At 46.9% G+C, this 8731-nt stretch overlaps 1 pseudogene; it reads right to left on the reverse strand.

The window, feature by feature from the left end:
- Window positions 1-6125: 6125 nt before the first annotated feature.
- On the reverse strand, window positions 6126-8182 carry LOC133629365 (DNA-(apurinic or apyrimidinic site) endonuclease-like; annotated as a pseudogene).
- Window positions 8183-8731: the final 549 nt, after the last annotated feature.

The raw sequence follows: 8731 nt of genomic DNA on the forward strand, positions 1-8731 counted from the left end.
TGTAAATGATAAGGAGCCCTTTAATTCTGAGGAGAGCGAGTATGCGCGTTGTTGGCTATCTTCTGCTACTCGTGCTGGGATTTTCACTCTAGGTGAAAATAAATCTGGCCGTAAGAAGAGGGTCCCTGAGGAACCTCCACCCCCTCCCCCTCCCTATGATCCCCCGCCGGTAGAAAATCCAGGACCTCCCTCTCCCCTTGTGCCTTCAGCCCCTGAGGAGGATCCCGATTCTTCGGGGACAGTGGGAGGGACCCGAAGACTCACGAGGAGTCGGGCTAGACAGCAAATAACATCAGAAACGGGGCTACAAACATCATCGAAAACAGGGCCATACCCACTAAGAGAAACAGCAATGGGAGGCCCACAACCCATGTTGGGATTTGTGTCAGTGCCTTTAAACTCGGGGGATGTAAGAGAGTTTAAGAAGGAAATGGGGAGTTTGTTAGAGGATCCCTTAGGAGTTTCGGAAAGGATAGACCAGTTTCTAGGACCTAACCTATATACCTGGGATGAACTGCAAGCCATTTTAGGGATACTATTTACTGTGGAAGAGCGGGAGATGATCCGAAGGTCTGGGATGAGAGTCTGGGACCAGCAACACCAACAGGGGCCGGCTGCTGACATTAAGTGGCCCCAGCAGCACCCTAATTGGGATAATCAAAACCCGGAACACAGAGGCCATATGGGAGATCTCCGCACTATAGTCGTACAGGGGATTAAGGAATCGGTCCCTCGAGGGCAGAACATAAATAAAGCCTTTAATGAACAACAAAAGAAAGATGAGACTCCCACAGAATGGTTAGAAAGATTAAGAAAGAGCTTGCAGCTTTATTCTGGGATAGACCCTATGACGCCGGTCGGGCAAGCCCTTCTAAAAACTCAGTTTGTGGCAAAGTCATGGCCGGATATTAGAAAGAAGTTAGAAAAGTTGGAAGATTGGCAGGAGAAAGGGTTGGACGAGTTGCTAAGGGAAGGTCTGATGAAATGGAATACAGAGGATGACGAGCAATTAGAGAATTTAAAAACTGATTTAGTAAATGCCCCAGTATTGAGTCTGGTGAATACCTGGAGGCCTTTCTATCTATTTGTTAACACAGAGGGTGGAACAGCCTTCGGGGTCCTAACGCAGGAATGGGCAGGTAACAAGAAACCCGTGGGGTATTATTCCAAGTTATTAGATCCAGTTAGTCGTGGTTGGCCTACTTGTTTACAGGCCATAGTTGCTACTGCCCTCTTAGTCGAAGAAGCTGGAAAAATAACGATGGGAGGAGAATTAAAGGTATACACCCCTCATAATATACGAGGAGTATTACAGCAGAAAGCTGATAAATGGATTACGGATGCCAGGTTACTGAAATATGAAGGGATCTTATTGCACTCTCCCAAGTTAGAGCTTGAAACAACTAATTTGCAAAATCCAGCTCAATTTTTGTATGGAGAACCGAGCGAATCTCTTTCCCATGATTGTATCAGGGTAATAGAATATCAAACCAAGATAAGGGAGGATTTAGAGGAAGAGGAGTTGTTATGTGGAGAGAAATTGTTCGTAGATGGATCATCCCAGATAGTGAACGGGAAAAGGAAGTCAGGATACGCTATAATAGACGGGAGCAGTTGGACAATTAAAGAATCAGGCCCCCTTAATATAAGTTGGTCGGCACAAGCCTGCAAACTATTCGCAGTATTGAGGGCATTACAGTTGTTAAAAGATAAGAGAGGAACAATATTTACAGATTCTAAATATGCATTTGGGGTAGTTCACACGTTCGGAAAAATTTGGGAAGAGAGGGGCCTAATGAATTCTCAAGGTAAGGGATTAATACATGAGACCTTAATAAAGCAAACTTTGGAGGCATTAAGAGGGCCCAAACAAATTGCGGTAGTTTATGTAAAGGGCCATCGAAAGGGAACCTCCACACAAATAAGAGGGAACAATTTAGCAGACGAGGAAGCTAAGAAAGCTGCGTTACTGGTGATAAAAGCAATTGAACAAGATCCTGTACAAACTAAGTATGCTATGAAATTCACAAATCAGGAAAAAGGAAAACTGGAGCAAATGGGAGTAGTTGAACGAGAAGGAAAGTGGTGGTTACCTGATGAGAGAGAAATGCTCCCAAAAGGAGTAGCTTGGCGAGTTTTGAGAGAGTTTCATAGGCAAACCCATTGGGGAGTGCAGGCTCTAGTAGATCAATTTGCCAATAAATATATGACCCTGGGGGTGTATGATCTAGCAAAAAGAATTGTTGGAGAATGTTTAACATGTCAAAGGATAAATAAACAGCACCTTAGGGAAAGAGTCCCTGGGGGAAGGCAACTAGCCAAGAAGCCATTCGAAAGGATTCAGGTAGACTTTATGGAGTTACCGAAGGTAGGCAGATATAAGTATCTCCTAGTTTTTATAGATCACCTAACTCACTTTGTAGAGGCTTTCCCAGTAGCTCGGGCCACTGCAAGGACGGTAGTAAAAATATTATTAGAACATATCATACCTAGATATGGAGTCATGTCAGCTATCGATTCGGACAGAGGGCCTCATTTTACTTCCAAAATAATTCGAGAAACGTTAGAAGCTCTGGGAACTAAATGGGAGTATCATACTCCTTGGCACCCCCAAAGCTCAGGGAAAGTTGAAAGGATGAATGGGGAAATTAAAAAGCGCCTAACCAAATTAATGATAGAGACCAAAATGAGTTGGGTGAAGTGTCTCCCCTTAGCCCTCTTGAACATAAGGACACAACCGAGGGCTGATACAGGACTTTCTTCCTTTGAAATGTTATACGGAGTGCCCTATGATTTGGAAAAACCAATAGAACATCCTAAAGTGGAAGAAAAGATGTTGCAAGAATACCTTATAGAGCTCATGAAAAGGAGGCAAGAACTGTTAAAGCGAGGCCTGGTGGTTCAGAGACCACCTTCAGATATAGCAATACATAGTATTAAACCAGGAGATCAGGTACTCATAAAGACATGGAAGGAATCATCGTTAACCCCTCGCTGGGAGGGACCTTTCCTTGTTTTACTTACCACAGATACTGCAGTCTGCACCGCGGAAAGAGGTTGGACACACGCTAGTTGGATAAAGGGTCCTGTCCTGCACACAGACTGGGAGGTCGCCGGGAAACCGGACGATTTGAAGCTGACTCTCAAGAGGAAACAGAGACGCGACGCATAGCCCTGGATACTAGGCTTCTTATGGACAATTGTAAAGAATCATATAAGTCGCACATCGCATGTCATGTATGTAAGCAATGCAATCTGTGGGTATGTCGCGTGTGTAACGGGTGCGGGATACAGCAGTGAAAAAGCTTGAAACCTTAGATAACGAATACTGTAGAGGAGGTCGGTACAAAACGGTTCCACAATTAGAGGAGGAATTTATAACTAGGGATATAGAGTGTAGCAAACTATTTAGGTACCTTCTAGACTATAAGTTCAGGCATTTGGGAGATAACTAAGAGAAAGTATAAGAAGTATTTTGGTAAGAAAAGATACAGGGAACATTCCAAACTTTGTGGGGATTCGGGACAGTGGCTAAGCCTTTGTATTCGAAAATAACCCTATTGGGTTGAGTATTGGAAAGTGGATTGTGGCAGAACAAGGAGAGAATTTAGGAGGCAGTCCCCTGAAGACTACAACTGCTGCCGAGAAGATAACTCACCCGGCTATTCTAAAGCAACGGAATAGGCCCAGGGTAAGGCAGGGGGGTATCCTTGTGGGGATCAGCAAGTGCCTCTGAAAACTTCTAAAATGAAGTAGCTCCGTTAAATAGAACAATCCTCAACAAAATGAGACTTCGCTGGCAGACTTTTCAGCCAACCAGGGGCTGGGTCACTCTCCCTAATCCTCCTTACCTTACACCAACCTTTGGACCCTGTATTCTAAATCGATTTATTGAACTAATTAAAAATCGTATAGAGCAAGCACACCTTATGCTGCTACAGAAACGTGGTACTAATGAAGAAGCCGAAATGGCCTTATTAGCCCGAGACGCAGTAACTCGATTTGATCAACAAATAAATGAGTGAAAAGGAAAGGGGGGAATTGTAATAAGTAATGGTAAAAATTGTTATTGTTGAGCAAATCGAGTGGGATTCAGTTGTGTTGTGCATGTTGTTATAAGCAATGACTCTGTTTGTGTAAGTTTTATTATGTCTTGTAATAGTAGTTAAGTGGTTAAGCCAACACCTGGGCAGCGCTGGGAAGGTGCAACAAAATAGCGAAACTTCAAAGGCAGGAACACCCAGCAACATTTTTCACCAATCTGGAGCCGGTAGATGAGCAAGGAGGACGCGTGGACACTGTCGACTGACCAACTGACCCATTCGTCAAAGTGTCCGAGCCCATGAAGGGGGGGAAAACATATATAAGGACATGCAAAGAATGAATGTGTGTGCCGTGGCGGAACTGTTGCACTTCCCCCGGTCACCCAGCGCTGTTTGCCCTTTTATCGCTTGCTACAATTGGTTTAATAAAATTCTGTTTGGTTAAGAAAGCTTTAGAGGCTGATTCCTCTATAACAGGGAGCAACTGGGATGAGCTGGGAGGGCACTGAGAGGGAACTGGGAGCATCTGGGAGGGAACTGAGAGCAACTGGGATGAGCTGGGAGGGCACTGAGAGGGAACTGGGAGCAACTGGGAGGGAATTGGGAGCAACTGGGATGAGCTGGGGGGGACTGAGGGGGCTGGGAGCAACTGGGAGGGAACTGGGAGCAACTGGGATGAGCTGGGAGGGCACTGAGAGGGAACTGGGAGCATCTGGGAGGGAACTGAGAGCAACTGGGATGAGCTGGGAGGGCACTGAGAGGGAACTGGGAGCAACTGGGAGGGAATTGGGAGCAACTGGGATGAGCTGGGGGGGACTGAGGGGGCTGGGAGCAACTGGGAAGGAACTGGGATGAACTGGGGAGGAACTGGGAGGGAACTGGGAGCAACTGGAATGAGCTGAGAGGGCACTGGGAGGGAAGTGGGAGCAACTGGGAGGGGACTGGGATGAACTGGGAGGGAACTGAGGGGAACTGGAGGGAACTGGGAGCAACTGGGATGAACTGGGAGGGAACTGAGGGGAACTGGAGGGAACTGGGAGCAACTGGGATGAACTGGGAGGGGACTGGGATGAACTGGGATCAATTGGGAGGGGACTGGGACAAATTGAAGGGAACTGGGAGGGACTGGGAAGGGGTTTTGGTTTTTTATCCCACTTTCAGCCAGTTTTGACCCATTTTTGAACCATTTATTCCATTATCCCCCAATTTTATCCCATTTTCAGCCAGTTTTGACCCATTTTGACCCATTTTTTACCACATTTATTCCATTAACCTCCAATTTTATACCACTTTCAGCCATTTTTGACCCATTTTGACCCATTTTTGACCCATTTTGACCCATTTTTTACCCATTTATTGCATTATCCTCCAATTTTATCCCACTTTCAGCCATTTTTGACCCATTTTTTACCCATTTCGACCCATTCCCACCATTTTTGACCCATTTTTGACCCCATTTATTCCATTTCCCCCATTTTTTACCCATTTTGACCCATTTTTGACCCATTTATTCCATTATCCTCCAATTTTATACCACTTTCAGCCATTTTTTACCCATTTCCCCCCATTTTTGACCCATTTTGAGCCATTTGACCCATTTTCGACCCATTTCCCCCCAGTTTTGACCCATTTCCCTCCATTTTCAGCCATTTCTGACTCATTTTCGACCCATTTCCCCCCATTTATCCCAGTATCTCCCACTTTTATCCCATTTTTGATGCATTTTGACCCATTTTTGACCCATTTATTCCATTATCCTCCAATTTTATCCCACTTTCAGCCATTTTTGACCCATTTCGACCCATTCCCCCCATTTTTGACCCATTTATTCCATTTTCCCCCATTTTTTACCCATTTTGACCCATTTTTGACCCATTTATTCCATTATCCTCCAATTTTATCGCACTTTCAGCCATTTTTGACCCATTTCCTCCCATTTTCAGACATTTTTGAACCATTTCCCTCCATTTTGCCCCATTTCTGCCCCATTTCCACCCCATTTTGCCCCATTTCTGCCCCATTTCCCCCCATTTCCCTCCATTTTGACCCATTTTTGCCCCATTCCCGCCCCATTTTTGCCCCTCAGCCTGCCCCCTCCAGTGCCAGGTAGATCCCCACGGGACAGTGGTCGCTGCCTTTGGCCCGCTGCTCGATCCTGCTGTCGCACAGATCCTTCCTGTCCCTCTGGGACCACAGGCAGTAATCCAGCCTCCAGCCCACATTCCTGGCCCTGGCCCCGCTCAGGTAGGTCCAGAAGGTGAAGGCGTTGGGCAGTGATGGGTTAAACACCTAGAAGCTGTCGAGGAAGCCCGCCCCCAGCAGCTCCCCGAACGCCTCCCTCTCCTCCCGCGTGAACCCGGGGCTCCTCTTGTTCCCCGACGGGTTCCTCAGGTCCAAGGGCTGGTGGGCGACGTTGAGGTCGCCGCAGATGGCGACCGGTTTGGACTGGTCCAGCTGGGACACGAAGGAGTGGAAGCGCTCGTCCCAGGCCTGCCGGAAGCTCAGGCCGCCCAGGCCTCACCTGGAGTTGGGCACGTAGACGCAGACGACACGCAGGGCAGGGAACTCGGCCGTCAGCACGCGGCCCTTGGCGTCCAGCTCGGGGTCACCTGGCAAGGGGACACACAGACGGGGATAAAAAGGGGCTTTAGGGGCCCAAAAAGGGGCTCTAGAGGCCCAAAAAGTCACTTTAGTCCTCAAAAATCAACTTTAATGGCCTAAAAAGGCACTTTAGTGGCTCAGAAAGTCACTTTAGAGGTCAAAAATGGGGTCCAGTGGCCTAAAAATACACTTTAGTGGCTCAAAAAGTCACTTTAGTAGCCAAAAAGGTCCTTTAGTGGCCAAAAAAGTCACTTTAGGGGCCCAAAAAGGGACTTTAGAGGTCAAAAAGGGGCTTTAGTAGCTCAAAAAGGGGGTTTAGAGGTCTAAAAAGTCACTTTCGTAGCCAAAAGGGACTTTAATGGCCTAAAAAGACATTTAGAGGCCTAAAAAGGGGCTTTAGAGGCCCAAAAAGTCACTTTAGTGGCCCAAAAAGTCACTTTAGTGGCCAAAAAGGGGCTCTAGAGGCCTAAGAAGTCACTTTTGTAGCCAAAAAGTCACTGTAGTGTCCCAAAAGTCACTTTAGAGGCCTAAAAAGATACTTTAGTAGCTAAAAAGAGGGTTTAGAGGTCTAAAGAGTCACTTTAATGGCTCTAAAAGTCATTTTATTGCCCAAAAAGGGGCTTTAGAGGCCTAAAAAGTCACTTTAGAGGTCAAAAAGGGGCTTTAGAGTCTCAAAAATGGACTTTAGAGGCCTAAAAAGTCACTTTACTGGCCAAAAAGTCAATTTAGAGGCCCAAAAAGTCACTTTTTGGCCTAAAAAGTCATTTTACTGGCCTAAAGAGTCACTTTAGAGGCCTAAAACGTCACTTTTGTGGCTTTAATGGCTCCTGAGGGCCCCAAATGGCCACTTAAGGCCTCAAAATGCCCACTTAAGGCCTAAAAATGGCTCCTAAAGGGCCCCAAATGGCCAGTGAAGGGCCCCAAATGGCCACTTAAGGCCCAACATGGCCACTGAAGGGCCCCAAATGGCACTTAAGGCCTCAAAATGGCTCCTGAGAGCTTCTGGTGGCCATTAAGAGCCCCAAATGGCCACTTAAGGCCTGAAAATGGCCACTGAAGGCCCCAAATGGCCACTTAAGGCCTCAAAATGGCCACTTAAGCCCCCAAATGGCCACTTAAGGCCTCAAAATGGCTCCTGAAGGCCCCAAATGGCCACTGAAGGCCTCAAAATGTCTCCCGCGAGCCTGTGGCGGCCACCCAGGGCCTGGAAATGGCCAGCAGCGCCCCAGCTTTGGCTACTCACCCATGCCATAGGTGACAGCCGGGGGTTTGGTCCTGCTGAGCAGCCCCACGCCGCTGTAGCCGGGCCGGTTGCTGGGGCTGTGCTGGTGAGGGAAGGCCCCGAGGCTCTGCAGCTCCTCTGGCACCGACTTGGACCCACATTTGGTCTCCTGGAGGCAAAGGACTTCGGGGGCATCGGCCTGGACCCACTGGGGGGGGGGGGGAAGGGAGGTTTTGGGGCGATTTGAGGCGGTTTCGGGGCCGTTTTGAGCCCGTTTCAGGCGCCATGTTGAGTCTCTTGGCGGGCGCCATTTCATGGGGGGGTTTTGAGGCATTTTTGGGTTGTTCTGAGGCGCTTTTGGGTCATTTTCTGAGTCATTTCTTTGGATCTGTGTTTAAGAGGTTTTTTTGTGTCATTTTGGGTCATTTTGAGTGATTTTGAGTCACTTTTAAGTGGTTTTTTAAGGCCTTTTTGCATCCATTTCTGGCGCCATTTTCTGTTGGGTTTTTGAGGCATTTTTGGGTTGTTCTGAGGCACTTTTGGGTCATTTTTTAGGTCATTTCTTTGGATCTGTGTTTAAGAGGATTTTTTGGGTCATTTTGGGTCATTTTGAGTGATTTTGAGTCACTTTTAAGTGGTTTTTAAAGCCCTTTTTGCATCCATTTCTGGCACCATTTTGTGTCTCTTTGTGGGTCATTCTGAGGCATTTTTGGGTCGTTCTGAGGCACTTTTGGGTCATTTTTTGAGTAATTTCTTTGAATCTGTGTCTAAGAGATTTTTTTTGGGTCATTTTGGCTCATTTTGAGTGATTTTTAGTCACTTTTAAGGGTTTTTTAAGGCTTTTTGCATCCATTTCAGGCACCTT

This window comes from Colius striatus, unplaced genomic scaffold (genome assembly GCF_028858725.1).
Source record: "Colius striatus isolate bColStr4 unplaced genomic scaffold, bColStr4.1.hap1 scaffold_40, whole genome shotgun sequence".
Lineage (NCBI taxonomy): Eukaryota > Metazoa > Chordata > Aves > Coliiformes > Coliidae > Colius > Colius striatus.